This window comes from Oryctolagus cuniculus, chromosome 18, assembly GCF_051225735.1.
Source record: "Oryctolagus cuniculus isolate XC-2025 breed Fujian yellow rabbit chromosome 18, ASM5122573v1, whole genome shotgun sequence".
NCBI lineage: Eukaryota > Metazoa > Chordata > Mammalia > Lagomorpha > Leporidae > Oryctolagus > Oryctolagus cuniculus.
In genome coordinates, this window is record NC_142884.1 from 76,137,520 (window position 1) to 76,154,162 (window position 16,643).

A 16,643-nucleotide genomic window follows, 5' to 3' on the forward strand; every position below is an offset into this window, starting at 1 on the left:
CTAGCACAGGCCCAACCATCGTGGGAATCTGGGGGGGGGAACCAACGAATGAAAGCTCTCTCTCCCCCTCTCTGTCCAGTTCTACCTTGCAAAAAAAATTATTTAGAAAATAAGCACTGGGGCCTGCACTGTGGCACAGCGAGTAAAGCCATGGCCTGCGCTGCCAGCATGCCCTATCAGCAACAATTCGAGTCCCACCTGCTCTGCTTCCCAGCCAGCTCCCTGCGAATGCACCCGGGAAAACAGTGGAAGACGCCCCAAATGCTTGGGCCCCTGCACCCACACGGGAGACCCAGAAGCAGCTCCTGGTTCTGGGCTTGAGCCTGGCCCAGCCCTGGCGGTTGTGGTCATTTGGGAAGTGAACTAACAGGTAGAATATCTTTTTTATAAAGATTTTTATTTACTTATTTGAAAGTCAGAGTTACACAGAGAGAGGAGAGGCAGAGAGAGAGAGAGAGAGAGGTCTTCCATCCGCTGGTTCACTCCCCAATTGGCCACAATGGCCAGAGCTGGGCTGATCCGAAGCCAGGAGCTTCTCCAGGTCTCCCACGTGGGTGCAGGGGCCCAGGGACTTGGGCCATCCTCCGCTGCCCCTCCCAGGCCACAGCAGAGAGCTGGGCAGGAAGAGGGGCAGCCAGGTCTCGAACGGGCACCCATATGGGATGCCGGCGCTTCAGACCAGGGCGTTAACCCGCTGTGCCACAGCATTGACCCCGAATATCTGTTTTCTCTCTGTCCCTCCATCCCTCTAACTCTGCCTGTCAAATAAAAAATCTTAAAGAAAAATAAAGCAACAAAAAAAGCAGCATAGAAACTGAGAATGACTAACACAGCTACACCCAAACCCGTGTAGTTTTCAGGCAGAATGGGAAGATGAGACGGCAAAGCGCAGCCAACCCTGTGAGCGGAGGGACCACGAGCGCCCAGGCTGGGCTCCAGGGTTTCAGGGCTCACAGCAACCAGTGGGGGCGGGCACTGGGCAGCGGCATGGGCACGGGAGAGGAAAGGCAGGATCCGGGGTCTGGTGACACAGTGTGTTCACACTACAGAAATCCATCTACCAACACACTAAGACTTTTTAAATATTTATTTATGTATTTGAAAGGCAGAGCAACAGAGTACGATGGAGAGGGCTGCTCTCTGCTGGTTCACTCCCCAAACAGCCCCGCAGCCAGGCCTGGGCCAGGCCGAAGTCAGGAGCCAGGAGCTTCATCCTGGTCTCCCACATGGGTGCAGGGGCCCACGCCCTGGGCCTTCCCCCACTGCCTTCCCAGGCGCATTAACAGGGAGCTGGACCAGAAGTGGAGCAGCCGGGACTCAAACTAGTGTCCGACAGGGGATGCCGGTGTTGCCACAGTGCCGGTCCCTACCCTCTGCTTCCGATTTGCACACACATTTTGGCCTGGGTGTTACAGTTCCGTAATTTACAATGAAAGGATGACAGACTTGTGACATTAAAACTGCCCGAAGGTCTGGATTCCTGTGAAAAATCAGCGGCTCTGGAAACCCGAGTCCCGGCTCCTGCAGGGTCGGAGCTGCCCAGCCTCCCGCTCCCAGCCGCCTGACCCTGCCTCCTCACGGGGCTGTGAACACGGCCACGCTTGGCCACGAAGCTGGAGAAGACGGCAGTAGACGGGCAGGGGCAGATGGGGCGGGGACACCAGGGGCTCGGACGCCCCTCCCCCACGTCAGCATCACCCGACTGACGGCGGGTCATACCACCGGCACCCCTATGCCTCCCACGCTCCTAAGAGGGCTCCCAGAACCCAGACACTCATCACACGGCCGGATTCCAAAGTGAGGTCCAAGCTGCCGGATTCCAAGTCGTCTGGGCAGCTGCCCGGGGCCTTCCCCTGGCACAAGGTTCTTGCTTGCTACCTGGAAGGCCGAGGGGCTCACACTGCCCAGGAACCCGAGGCCTTGGGACAGAAACAGCAGAGAGGGGCCAGGGATCAGGTTGGCAGGGGGAGGGGCAGGTGGACTGCGGGCTGTGTAGCCTTGGACCTCACTGGCCCACTCTGGGCCTTCCGGAATGTGAGGGGTGGTCCTAGCGGGACGCTTCTGGTGGTACCGTGGTCCCAGAGGAAGGCCATCTTCAGCCACACTCCTCCTGGCACCCACAGGCAGCCTTGAGCCCCCGGGCAAAGGGAGAAAGGGCAAGGGGCAAGCCCAGCCGCCCCGAGTCCCACTCGCCCTGCCTCGGGGGCTCCTCCTCACCCAAGTCACAGCCACTGAGTGTCGCCATCGCAGCCGTCCCTGTCACCTGACAGTGTCGGGCCCACGTGGGGCTCGTGTAGTGTGGGCTCATTCAGAACTGGGAATCTCCTACCGACACGAGATGAGCTGGCAAAGTGAAGCCACGCTCCTGCACAGTGGAGTCCGCCAAGCTCGCTGGTGACGGTCACCCGCCCTACACCTGCCACCGTCCCCGGGGGCACCAGCTGTCCTAAGATGCAGACCCTTCAGCCTTCAAACCGCAGTCCTGAGCAAAGCTGGGCCCACCCCGCCCCAGGCCCGATGGCCCATTTGGTCCCATCTGGCTCCAGAGTTAAGGCCTGGGCTATTAATTGTTAACTCTGTGTTAAATATACGCTAGCCCCTTCCCCCATCTCTCTTTCCCCAGTGCAGCCCTGCCCCCTCCCCGCACCCCAGCACCTGCAGCCTGCGCCCGTCTGTGCGGCCGGCCTCCTGCAGTGTGTGTGTGGCCTCGCTGCTCCCGTGCCGGCCCGGCACCCCGTCCCTCACTCAAGGACCCCGAGCCAGGCTTCCCACTAGCAGGTCTTTCCAGGGGCAGATTCTTTCAATCTTGTGTGTGTGTGTGTTGTTTTTTTTTTTTTTTTTAATTCACATATTGGTAAGCCCTGCAAGGAAGGCACAGGCCAGGGTGCAGGCCCAGGGTGCTGGACCCAGGGTGCTGGCATCCCTGCCTGCCTCAAAGTCACACTTGATCAAGAAGCCTCCTCCGAAGGTGCGGACCCCGCCCCCGGGCAAGCACTGCGACCCCTGACCTCCAGAGAAGGGCACACGGTCCCTTCTCCAAAGGAGGGGCCCGGCCTCACAGAGAAGCCCCTGGAGCCACACACGCTGTTCCTCAGTGTGTGTCTGTGAAGTTGACCCACGGAGGCTGTTCCCGCGGCCAGCGTCCCCCAAGCCGGAACACCCATGCCATCGGGTGTGACGGGCCCTGGGGCTCACTGGTCAGCAGCAGACCATGGACCTGGAACGGTCCTCTGTGGCCGTGTGACCCTGGGCCTCAGTTTCCTCACGGTGGAGCATCACAGGGCGGCTGCAAGGGTTACGGGAGCTAACAGGTGCGCTCCCCAGCGTGGGGCTGCGAGGGGCGGGCACAGGCGGCTCTGGGAGCCAATCTGCGCCTCCAAGTGCGGTGAGTGCCACGGCAGCCAGCGATTTCTCAAAGTGGGGCCCTCGGACCACCCGTGGGGAGTACTCACAAAGGCGATTCGGGGGCCCCGCCACATCTCCTGTCAGAGGGCTGACCAGCCGTGCACTGCAGTCATCACACAGCGGCTCCAGCAGCCGCCTTCCCTCCCGGCCCCACCGCAGTCTGTCCCTGTGGGAACCACGACCTGGTCTCAGGGCAGCGGGAGCCGGGAGGGGGGAGGGACCGCCCCAGGACCACACACCCCCAGCCCTGGAACCTTCTCTGTGGGTGAGCAGGTGGGGCTGGGTGTTCTCAGAAGCCGGGGGTGACGCGGGTATGCTGGGACCAGACAGGCGGCGTTCCTCCTGCCTGTCCTAGCGGGGCCCGTGTGGCCATCAGCAGGAGCCTGGCTCCATGCGCAGCAGATGGGCCTTTGGATGCCCCACAGAGAAAGCAGCCAAGGTGACCCCGGGATGAAATGGGAAACCAGAGCCCAGGTGAGGCTTGGAGCGCAGACAGGGGATCCCCACGTGCACGGCTGCTGGAGTCGGCTTCTCAGAGACCCGAATCACGGGCCGGCCAGCCTGTCCTGTCCTCAGGACGGACTCCCCGAGTCCCCCAGGCACGGGGTGCTCACTGTTAGGGGCCCCGGCATCCGACACCAGTTCCTCCTATGGGAAGTCAGGGGGGCTCGTTAAAGACTGCCCCACCACCAGCATTTCCAACAAAAAGAGCACCGGGACAGGCATTTGGCTGGTGGTTAAGACACCAGCGGGACACTTGCACCCCGTGTCCCAGGGCCGGGGTCTGGCTCCCGACACCACAGTCCTGCTGACGTCAGCAGCTGACGGCTCACGTGGCCGCGTCCCTGCCGCCCAGGTGGAGACCCGGCCCGAGTTCCCGGCTCCTGACTGGCCTGGCTGAGCCCTGGCCGCTGTGGGCGTTTGCAGAGTGAACCAGCACATGGGGGCCGTGTCTCTCTCAATTACGTTTAGGAAAACAACAGAAACAAAGCCGACCGGCCAGTGGCTCGGAAGAAGCTCCTGGCTCCGGATCAGCCCAGCTCTGGCCACTGCGGTCATCTGGGGAGTGAACCAGCAGATGGAAGACTTCTGTGTGTGTGTGCCTCTGTGTGTGTGTGCCTCTGTGTGTGCGCCTCTGTGTGTGTGTCTCTGTGTGTGTGTGTGTCTCTGTGTGTCTCTGTATGTCTCTGTGTGTGTGTCTCTGTGTGTCTCTGTGTGTGTCTGTGTGTGTGTGTCTGTGTGTGTGTCTGTGTGTCTTTGTGTGTGTGTATGTCTCTGTGTGTGTGTCTGTGTGTATGTCTCTGTGTGTGTGTCTCTGTGTGTCTGTGTGTGTGTCTGTGTGTGTGTCTCTGTGTGTGTGTCTCTGTGTGTGTGTGTCTCTGTCTCTGTGTGTGTGTCTCTGTGTGTCTCTGTGTGTGTGTGTGTCTGTGTGTGTCTGTGTGCGTCTGTGTGTGTGTGTGTGTCTGTGTGTCTCTCTGTGTCTGTGTGTGTGTGTGTGTGTGTGTGTCTTCCGGCGCCGGTGCTGTGGGGCAGCAGCAGGTGAAGCCGTCAGGTGTGACACCAGTGCCCCACGCGGGCACCCATTCCAGTCCAGGCTGCTCCGCTTCCCCTCCAGCTCCCTGCGCACGCGCCTGGGAGAAGGGCAGATGACAGCGCACGTGCTCGGGCCCCTGCCACCCACGTGGGAGACCTGGATGGAATGCCAAGCTCCTGGCTTCGGCTCGGGACGCCCCAGCCATTGTATCCATGTTGGGGGGTGAACCAGCAGATGGAAGATCTCCGTCTGTCACTCAGCCTTTCAGAAAAACCCATCTTCACAAGAGACGGGCCGCCTGCTGTCTGTGCCCAAGCTGAGAACCCAAGGGAAGGAAAGGTGAGGCCCCGGCAGGGCCGCCGTCAGCGTCAGCGGAGGCCTGTGAGAGCACACTGCACTTACTCCGTCCACGGGCGCCCCTGCACTCCCCCGGCGCCCTGGTCCCCTCCCGGCAGCTGGTGGCCCCAGCTGCTCCCAGAAGCCCGGCTTTCTCACTCGCTCTCTCCTCCCTCCCCCATCCCCAGGGCCATCGCCACCCAAATAGCAGGGCTGGGGCAGCCAGGCCTCCCACGACCTCTGCACCCACAGAGACAATCACAGGCCGAGGGCGTCTCCAAGGCGCTCGGGGTGGGGGCCTCGCCATGCACAGAGGGGGACAGCCAGGCTCACTCAGACCTCTGCAGTGCCATGGAAACCGGCACAGGGGCCAAGGCAGCTGAGGACAATGTTCCAGCATGAGTGAGGCCTGGCAGCAACGCATGGGCCTGGAGGGTGGATCTGCCTTGGGCTTGTCAGGCTCCAGCACCCTGGAGCCCAGTGGCCTCTGTCCCTCTTGCTGTGCTGAGCAGAGGGGGGCCAGCATGGGGCCACAGCCCCCCACCCTGGGTCCCCACTGCCTCGGCTCCTGCTCACCGGCCAGTGAGAAGGCGCTTTCTACATGGGACGCCCGCCACTTTACAGACAGAGCCACGTCAGAATCCTCTGTTGAAAACCAGGAGAACCGGGACCTGGGAAAGTGGCTCCTGCCACTCCTCCCCTCACGTGCAGGGCCCTGGAGGGCTGGGGCAGCCCAAGCCCACGGCACAGGAGGGCCTGGGGACAGGGAGGGGCACTCTGAGGGCTCCACCCAGAGACAGGACGGGGGTGGACAGAGGCGGGGAACAGGAGCCGCCGAGGCTGCGCTCCCCCCGGGGGACAGCCGGTGCTGCCTGCCAAGCGCAGGTGACATCGGTTGTCTGTACCTGCACCTGTACCTGCACGGGCACAGAGCAGCAGGGTGGGTGCCGGGGGAGGGAGTGGCCGCCCAGCCCGCTCGAGGCTTCAGGAGATGGGAGCCCCGGGGGCCAACGCGGGCTGTGGACACTGCAGCTGTGCAGAACCCCACCCTCTCGATGGCTGAAACGGACAAAATGGTAACTTTAAGCTTTTGTCTATTTTCATGTTACTGAAATGGCAGAGAGACAGAGGTCTGCATCCGCTGACCCACTCCCCGGATGCCTGCAAGAGCAAGGTATGGGCACGGCCCAGGTCCATCTGCTCTCCCACGAGGGTGGCAGGAACCCAAGTCCTTGAGCCGTTGCCTGCTGCCCCTGGGATGCCCGTGAGCAGGGAGCCGGACCACAGCCCGTGAGCAGGGAGCCAGACCACAGGCAGAGCAGCCAGGACTCAAGCCAGGGGCTCCGCCGGGGGCTGCGGGCTCCCCAGCCTGCTGCACCACAACGCCCACCCCTGCCGTGGTCACTCTTCAAAGGACAAACAGCACCCAATGGTGGGCGGGGCAGGGGACCAAGCAGAGCGCGCCTCAGCCCGCGGCTTCCAGCATTCCGGAACCCAGGTCGGCCACTCAAACGGCCAGTCCAACAATGACACTGGGACCCACCGCACCAAACCGGGAGCAGAACATGCGTGCCAGGGATACAAAGCAGCAGTGGCCACCACACCAGTGGCAAGCGCTGGGGACACTCACCGCTGCTCCGGCGGGCTGTCGCTGCCTACCAGACCCCACAGCGTGACAATCACAGCCTACACACCTCCCTGCACCCACCGTCCCACCACGCACCCGGGAGTCCCGGCCTGCAGCTCCCACGTCCGGGCAGGCTCTGCCAGGCCTGCACCGGGGCTCACCATGCATGTGTCACGGCAGCTCTCCCGCTCCATGCGCTCATCCACACAACGCCGTTCCTTGCGTGTCTGCCGACTGTCCCCGGGAGCACCCCAGCCTCTTCCCAGCGCCCTCCCGCTGCAGTCAGACCTCTCACGCCTGCGATCCACCTGCTAGGAGGAAGCCCTCTCCTGAGATGCCAGCCAGAACCACCGAGGGAGCCCCCATCACAGTGCAGGCCCCTCCGGCACCCACCGAGAGGCCGTGGCGAGGGGGGCCCTGGGGGTCAGCAGGGAGGCCTGCCCTCAGCAGGCCCCTCAAGGGGGGACTGATGAAATGAACCGCCATCCGCCAGCATCTCCAACACAGGCTGAGCGCCCTTAGCCTGAGAATTCCGAACCGTGTCAGCGTGCCCGCGGCGCCACACCTGACCCCGTGGACGGTCACGGCCCAAACACAAGCTTTCCAGAAGTTTGTGCCAATCAACCTCCAGGCCCTGTGTGGCACAAGAGTGAATTTCATGGCCAGAAGGTGTCGGGGCCACTTCTGTGTCACAGTGGAGAAGTCGCCGCCTGGGTGCCAGCATGCCACGTGAGCTCAAGTCCCAGCTGTCCCACTGCTGATCCAGCTCCCTGCTAATGGCCTGGGAAAGCAGTGGATGATGGCTGAAGTGCTTGGGCCCCTGCACCCACGTGGGAGACCCGGAATGAGCTCCTAGCTCCTGGCTTCAGCCTAGCCCAGCCTTGGCCATTGAAGCCATTTGGGGAGTGAACCAGCAGATGGAAGACCTCTCTCTGCCTCTGCCTCTGCCTCTCCGTCTCTGTAACTCAGTAACTCTTTCAAATAAATAAATAAATCTAAACAAAAAAACACATACACACAAAGTGTCATGGACAAATATTCCAAGGACTGAAAGAAGTCTAGACAGCCGGCGCTGCGGCTCACTAGGCTAATCCTCCGCCTAGCGGCACCGGCACACCGGGTTCTAGTCCCGGTCGGGGCGCCGGATTCTGTCCCGGTTGCCCCTCTTCCAGGCCAGCTCTCTGCTGTGGCCCGGGAGTGCAGTGGAGGATGGCCCAGGTGCTTGGGCCCTGCACCCCATGGGAGACCAGGAAAAGCACCTGGCTCCTGGCTCCTGCCATCGGATCAGCGCGGTGTGCCGGCCGCAGCGCGCCGGCCGCGGCGGCCATTGGAGGGTGAACCAACGGCAAAGGAAGACCTTTCTCTCTGTCTCTCTCTCTCACTGTCCACTCTGCCTGTCAAAAAAAATAATAATAAGAAGAAGTCTAGAGCCAAAAACCTCTCTAATCCCACCCAGTTTGGGGTTTTCAGCAACAAGAGAGAAGTCTACATGAACTCCACGCCCCGTGCGTTGAGCGGAGGGGCACACTGCCATTCCCTATCTGTTCCTGCACAGAACTTTCCTCTCACACGTGTACGTACACACAACCTCACGCATGAACTTTCTTTCTCTGTGTACCTGTGTAGTGTGTGTGCAAGCACAAAGCAAGGAAAGTTCTGGAAGAACAGACGCATCTAGAGATGGGCGCATCCCGAGGAGTACAGCTGGGGGAGGGGAGTGGCCGGGTATTATGGCAGTGACGCTGGCTATGGACTGAGTTTACATCTTTATTTCCTTCAAAGACAGAAACAGAGCCCTCTACCTGCTGCTTCAGGCTCCAAACGCCTGCAACAGCGGGGGCTGGGCCAGGCTGAAGCGGGGAGCCCTGAGCTCGGGGTGGCAGGGACCCGATTACAAGAGCCATCACCCGCTGCCTCCAGGTGTGCACTGGGACTCAAAAGCAACCACTCTGGGAGCAACCTGTGGCAGACCGGTCGTTTCCAGTGTGACGACGTTTCTGGGTGATGCTAGGACTCACGGAGTCCCGGGCCCACAGCTCATTCTCCAGGAGAGCCCAACACCCCGACCCGGGCAGCCGCAGCGAGGAGCGTGCCGTCTGCGTGGGAGGCCAGCGGCCCCAGTGAGGTGCGGGGCCAGGCAGGCACACAGGGGCAGCAGCAGGTTCAGGCAGCCAGGTAGCCGGGCTCGGGGTGGGAGTGGAGACGGCCGACCCACGTACGCCCAGGGTAGCGCCACTGTGGCGTACGAGTTATTACGAGCTGCAGGCAGCCGCAGACCCCAGGGAAGCTCCGCACACCTCCTGTTACTAACACCAGGACTCGAATTTAGAAATTGTCTACTCTCCCCTTTGTCCCCGGAGGGTGGTGAGCAATGGCTACACACAACCCCAGACCTCAGGAGGCCCCGGGGCGTCTCTGCAGCGGGCTCCACCTGCTAGCCCCGATTCTGCATCCCCAGCGTTCGTCTCCCACCGTCGGCCGCCCTACAAACTCCGCCTGGGCCCCTCTCAGCAGGTGCACAGCCTGGCCACCCTCTGTCAGCCACCTTTCCTCCCCTGCACGAACACTCCAGGGGGTCTGGGTGGGTGGGAGGAGCCAGTCTCCTGCCCCGCCCCCCCCCCCACGTGCTGAACTGTTGCTCAGGTAGACACTTAACGAGGTCGTGCTCCGCAGCTGCCCTGCTCCTGCCTCGCAGGGCTGAGGGTGGGCCCCAGCGCGCCCCCAGCCCAGCTAGTTGACAGACAGCCTCCGCCCCCACCCGCCTCTGGAGAAGGCAGCTAAGAGACGGGCCCAACCCAACGGAGTTTGGGTTTGCGCTGAAATTCCCAGCATCCCCAGCACTAACAGGAGTGGGGAGCAGACTCTGAGCACCAAGGGCACTGCCCAGGACCGGCCTGGCCTGGGAGAGGAGGCGGAAGGCAGCCACAAGGTCCAAGACCCAGGAGAGCCCCGCGTGGCCGGCGCTGTCTGGGCGTCTTGGGTGGTGACCCATGGGGTCCTCCAGTGTGGTCCCAGGGGTCGAGTTTCCCTGCTTCACCCCCCAGCAGCCATGATTCACACTCTGAGTGCCACCGACAACCACAACCAACAACCATCCACCCGGGGTGGCCGCCACCAGCCAAGCCCACCGGCACAGGGGGTGGCCTCACCAAGGGGCAGCTGTTGTTACAGGAACCGAGGCTCCCCGAGGTCACCCGGCAAGGCAAGGTCCGAGCTGGCACCGGGAGGCACGGACTCAGCCACCGCAGAACCTCGGCTGCCCCTGCTCACTTGCGGCGAGTGTGTGCGGAGGGAATCGCAGGGGGACCCTCTGTGGGCGGAGCCAAGGCTGCCTGCCTGTCCCCACCCCAGCAACCACAGGCCAGCTGGAAGCTGCCCCAGGAGTGGGGACTGGGGTGGGGGCGGGGCCGCTTCTTGAGGATGCTCTGGGATGCTCCCCAGGTTGCCATAGCAACTCCCCATCTGGTGACTGACAGGCACTAAAGGGATCTGTTTCTCCAGACTGAACAGCGTGGGCCCAGGGCCGGCGCTGTGGCACAGCGGGTAAAGCCGCCACCCGTGGAGCCAGCATCTTGTATGGGCACCGGTTCAAGACCCGGCGGCTGCACTTCCAATCCAGCTCCCTGCTAATGCATGTGGGGAAGCAGGGGAAGACGGCCCCAGGGCTTGGGCCCCTGTGCCCACGTCGGGCATCCGAGAGGGGGCTCCTGGCTCCTGTGTGGCCCAGTCCATTCACTGCGGCCACCTGGGCAGTGAACCAGCAGACGGAAGATCTGTCTCTCCGTCTCTCAATCTAACTCCTCCAAATAAGTAGAAAAAACAAAAAGTGTGGTCCAGGGGTGGTCAGCATGAAGCACACCGGGTGGACTCGGACCCCCTTCCACACGTGCACGGCCCAGTTCCGGCCCCTCGAAGCGGTGCAAGCCCCGCGTTGCTGGCCCTTCCAACTTGTCAGGAAAACGCAGGCGCTAGCTCTTCCCGTGAAGTCTCCGTGCTTCCTTGCGGGCAACCAATTCAGAATCTGGCCCGCGGGCCCAGGGCACGGTTGTTCACGCCCCGGGGGCTCCAGGTCCCCATGTGCTGTGCAGAGCGGGGCGCTGGGGGCTGCGCCCGATCAGCCTGTCAGTCACCCGCCTGCCGACCCCAGGTCTACATATACCCACGGAAGTCAGGGTCGCACCCCCAGAATCGCCGTGAGCTGTAGACAGGGACAGCGCACACGCTCCGTCCCTGAGACGCACAAACCGCGGTTCACAGGCCCCGAGCTGTGACCAGAGCGCCCCGCTGAGCCACCTGCCTCACTGTTTCCTGCGCTGACTCCGACACCCCCGTCCCTGCATCACCCGAGGATGCCCAGCCTGCGCCCCGGCCCACGCCCTCCCACGCGGTCCTGCTTCTCGGGTGACCCCGATACGGCGACGCGCGGTAAATGGCGACCACGCTGTGAGGTGTGGGGACGAAGACGGGCGCGTCTGCGCATGGGCAGTGCGGACACGAGGCCTTACCGGAGCTTTGCGTCCACGGCTGAGCACTTGGCAGAGGAGGCCGCCGGGTCTTGTCGAAAGAGAAAAATTGAACTCACTCAAAAGAGCTCTTCCAAAAATAGAGCCACAGTTTCTTTCCCAGCAAAAAGGAGGAGAGTGGGCTGTGGTCCCGAACCGCTGCCCCCCGGCCTGGGCTGGGAGCGGGTGTGGGCGCAGGCCGGACCCCGAGAACCCGGGGAATGCAGCCAGGCCCCAATGCCCGGGCAGCCTGGGGCCTGGGAGAAGCCGGCGCCTCGCTCATGCTGGCCTGTGGCCCGCAAGCCATCGGGTCTGCCTGCCCGGGCCGGGAGCGCCCAGGTGCAGGAGGTGGACACGGGCCTGGGGCCTGCGGGGGCTCCTGGGGACACCCCAACTCCTAGCCACCCAGCCCGTCTACAGCGAGCAGCCTCGTGCTGGCAGCTCCGGGCGCGTCAGGCTCAGAGTAGGTCCGCGAGCGGGCGGGGCGCGTCCCTGCCGCTTTCCTCTCGGCCTGTCCGGGCTTCACCTTCCTCCCGCTGGGTGCTGCCTGCTCCCTGTTAAAGAGGGAGAAGCCTCCAGCAGTAGTCAAGGCCCTCGTGGAAATAACCACACCAGCTGCCCAGCACACGGGCGCCGAGGTTGGGCCGGAAGTGCGCTCCCTGGTGCAGTCCCGGCTCCCAGCTCGGCCCAGGCCCAGCGCCGCTGTCTGTGGGCGTTTAGAGAGTGAGGTGGGCCAAACGGAGGTAGCCAGAGCCCCCACTCCGGCACCCCCCACCCCGCCCCGGCTGCACGGGCTGTGTTTCTGCTCAAGTGTGCACGCTCACGGCAGGGCCAGAAGATTCTGTTTGCAAACCTAGCCAGGTGTTGACGCTGCGCCCGCCCGTGTGCGTTTGTAAGCTGCCGTTACCACCCCACCCCACCCCAGCAGAGCCAGGGAGGGGAAGCAGCACACACAGCCCGGGAAGGCCAGGAGAGTGCTGCGCTCCCCACCCCCCCAACCCGTCCCAAGTCTTCCTCTGACAGCACTCATGGGATAGATTCACGGTCCACTCTAAATCCAGGATTAAATTCAATTACACCTGGCCTGCGCCACGGCTCACTAGGCTAATCCTCCAACTTGCGGCACTGGCACACCGGGTTCTAGTCCCGGTCGGGGTGCCGGATTCTGTCCCGGTTGCCCCTCTTCCAGTCCAGCTCTCTGCTGTGACCCAGGAGTGCAGTGGAGGATGGCCCAAGTGCTTGGGCCCTGTACCCGCATGAGAGACCAGGAGAAGCACCTGGCTCCTGCCTTCGGATCAGCGCAGCGCGCCGGCTGTGTCAGCCATTGGAGGGTGAACCAACGGCAAAAAGGAAGACCTTTCTCTCTGTCTCTTTCTCTCACTATCCACTCTGCCTGTCAAAAAAAAAAAAAAAAATTCAATTACACGCAGGAAGACCCTTACTCCAAACAGCACAGGCAGGGCCACATTCAGCCCACTCCCCGGGGCACAGGGAACAATCTGGAAGACCCAGGACTGAGATGACACCGGTTTCTCTGCAGAGGGAGAGACAGGTCTTCAAACAAGAGAAGAGAGGATGGCGAGCTGGGGCATGGGAGGTGGGAAGTGACGGGAGGGCCAGGCAGGCCCCTGCTGCACCTGCCAGGCTGAACCTGACCCCGGGTGTGAGGCGCCCCTGCTCGCACTGCAGATTTGCAGGTGAAATTCCCCTCTCAGCTTAGGGTGGACGTTCTGGTGGGCGTGAGCTCAAAGGGCAACCTCTAACACACGTCCCGAGGCTGTTTCTTGACTGAGGAGTCGGCGGTCTGTCTGGCTCGGGGGGGGGGCTCGGGCTTGCAGGTGCCGCTCAGACAGAGGCAGGCGGGGCAGGAGGCCCTGCCTTTGACTCTTGGACCGCGCTGGAGTCTCCCACCATGCCCCACAGAGCCACCCCACAAGGTTTGGGGGCAGAGTGGTGATAGCCTTCCCCTCTGGTCAGCCTGGAAGTTCTTGCAGAACGCCCCAGGCCACGGCCAAGGCCAGGTCTGCCCACTCACTGCCCACCCGCGGCTCATGTCGGCTTCCTTCCCCCTCGAGGTCGCCAGGAAGGGTCACGTTGCACCTGTTCCATGTGCCAGCTTCGTGCCTGGCCTCCAGCCACGTTCTTGAGGCTTTTCTCTGGGGTCATGGTTCCACGGCTGTGACCAAGGCAGCAGAATCACAGTCGGGCAACTGCCCCGACTGAATTTCACACCCAGGGCTTCCTGGGAGGGGGCGCTGTCAGGGTCCCGTGTGTCCCAGAGGCCCCCCCAGAAGGTGGTACCACATGGCTCCCCTCCTCCGGGAGACGCATTCAGGGCTTTCCTTTGCTGTGGCCCAGGCTGGAGGGACAATGCTTTGTGGTCCTCACGCTGCCGTGGCCCCATGGCCATGTGGTTCTGCTACCCACCACTTGACCCTCTTTGGGCAGCAGCCCAATTGCTGCAATGTCACACTGCCCTCCCACAGCCTGGAAGGGCCGCCCACCAAGGGGCCTTGTCCTGGCCACGGGGCAGCCAAGCACCACGGCAAGGCCACTCAATCACTTCCTGCTGCGTGGAATGTTAAGAATTCACTCACTCACTCATTCCTGTGCGATTCCGGCAGCCTGGGCTAACAAACATGCTTGAACCGGGCAACCACGTGGCTCCAGTCCCGGTCTGGCCACTTCCTAGGTGTGCACAGTGGCCCGTGGTCAGTGCAGGAGCCCCTCCTCGCCAGAGGATGGTGCAGCCCTGCCCCTCTGAACTTGGCCAGGGCTGGCTACTCAGCCTGGGTACCCCGGGGAGGCCGAGCGTCCTCCCCAATCCCACAGTCTGGACGCGTGGAGCTGGCATTTTCCTCTCGCTCTGTGCTGGCTCCCAGGCCAGCCCTGCTCCCCACACCCCTCCGACCCGGCAGGGGTCTAAGAGCCCCACCATTTGCTTTCTTCCAAGCCCCTCCCCTCCCCGGCCATCAGCTCTGGCAAAAATACACCCCAGAGGGAGGTGTGTCCTCAGCGCCACAGTGTGTGGCCAGGGGCCGTGGTGTAGGCAAGCAGAGGCGGAAGGGTCTAGACTCTGTCTGTTTGCCACACGCCCCGCCCGAGCTGCTCACGGCCACGGCCCTTTCCTTGCATGGGGGCCGGGCCCCCTGGGACCCCCCAGAGCCGGCCTGTAACACGGCACTCAGCACTCCCCAGGGCTGGCCTCCTTTCGTCCGCACAGTAAACGTACTGGGTGAGCAGGACCATCAGGGCCATTTCAGAGAGGAGGAGACCAAGGCTGGGGGAGGTGAAGGAGTCGGCCCAGGCCTCACACCGGAGCCGGTTCGGAGCTCCCGTTGCCTAACGAGGCCTCTCGGCTGACCTCCTCTGCTTCTTGTTTTCTGCCTCGTACACGGCTCTCAGAGGAATGGGGAGGGGGGAGGCCCGGCCTCAGGAGAGCCCCACCGCCAGTGCGGCCCCTCACCAGAGCCCCTCGGGAGACCTGGCCAAGGCTGTGGAAGCAGACGCATCCCCCAGGACAGATGAGAAAGGCCCAGGGGACACCCAGGTGGCAGCTTGGGCTGTAGGCCCCGCCCCTGAGCAGGAGGGTGGGGGCAGGGCCTGGGGCCTTTTGAAAAGGCTGTGACTTTCTCAGCACCCCTCCCACAGAGCCAGGTCCCTGTGCCCTGCCCCTCCCGCCTAAGGGCTCCAAACCACTGCCCCCAACACGGTGCAGGGAAGATGGTGCCACAAGGCTGCTTTCAATAAACTTTTTTTTTTTTTTTTGACAGGCAGAGTGGACAGTGAGAGAGAGAGACAGAGAGAAAGGTCTTCCTTTGCCGTTGGTTCACCCTCCAATGGCCGCCGCGGCCGGCGCGCTGCGGCCGGCGCACCGCGCTGATCTGATGGCAGGAGCCAGGAGCCAGGTGCCTTTCCTGGTCTCCATGGGGTGCAGGGCCCAAGCACCTGGGCCATCCTCCACTGTACTCCCTGGCCACAGCAGAGGGCTGGCCTGGAAGAGGGGCAACCGGGACAGAATCCGGCGCCCCGACCGGGACTAGAACCCGGTGTGCCAGCTCCCACCCTCTGGTTCACTCCCCCAAATGCCTGCAAAGATGCCAGGAGCCAGGAACTCCATCCAGGTCTCCCACGCGGGTGGCAGGGAGACCTCGGCAGCCTCACGGGGTCTGCATTAGCTGGAGCTGGAGCCGGGAGTATCGGCCAGGCCTCAAGCTGGGGCCAAAATGCGACTCAGGTGTCTCAACCAGCGTCTTCCCCGCCAGGCCAACACCTGTTCTCCACGAGCCCTGAGACGTGCAGGCCAGGAAAAGCCTGCACCTGCCTCCGGGTCGGGGAGCTGGCCTCTCTACCGGAAGCCCAGCAGCCTGGAGGCCCCGGGCTGGAGGGGTCTTGGGTGGGGCTCTGATCCACAGGTGGCAGCAGCTCCAGCCACAAGGGAGGCCAGTGTTCTGAGCATCCAGCCCAGCTGATCCGTCCACAACCGAATGAGAGGCCCCTGGGAAAGAGAAACCGCCCAGCTGAGCCCTTCCTGAAAGCCTGCCCACCAGATCAAAGGAAATTAAAACTGGCTGCTGCTCTACACACCGAACAGCTGTTGAATCAGCTGATAAATGAATTCAGGCGTGTGTAGGCGAGGAGACTGAGGAGGCAGGCGCCACCTGGCCTAATCAGCCCAGGTCAAGGGCAGGAGCGGGTGCGGCGGCCCCAAGCAGTGTTACCTACCTGGCAGGAGGCACAGGGGACAAGGGCAAAACCCCTGTGCCTTGGAGGGCGTCAAGCACCACGCAGCTCCCGCCAGGCCCCTCCCTTGGGAACCCCAGCGGAGGCCCAAGCTCTAGCCCCCTGGGATTCTCCTTCCCAGCCAGGGGTGAGAGAAGGCCCTGTACTCTTGCTCCTCCTAACGTGAGGGTGGGGCGGGGTCAGCCGTTGTCCAGAAGGCCTAGCGGTGCCTAGGATCTACCAAGCCCAAGTTCTCTGCCACGGCCGAAAGCCCGAGTGCCATCAACCAAAAGACCCGGTTCAGTCGCCCCTGTTCTCTGCGTGCCAAAAGAGAAGTGCCGGCCCCAGTGACGGCAGTGACTGGTTCAAGGAGATTGCCTACTGTGCCAAAAGCCACACAGCTGGGAACAGATGAGCAAGGAGGAGAGCCCAGGGGAGGCTGGGCCAGGTGGGGGCTGGAGGTGACCTTCAGCCACACACCTCCGGGCAGCGTGGCCGTGGCCTTGCCCACGCCGTG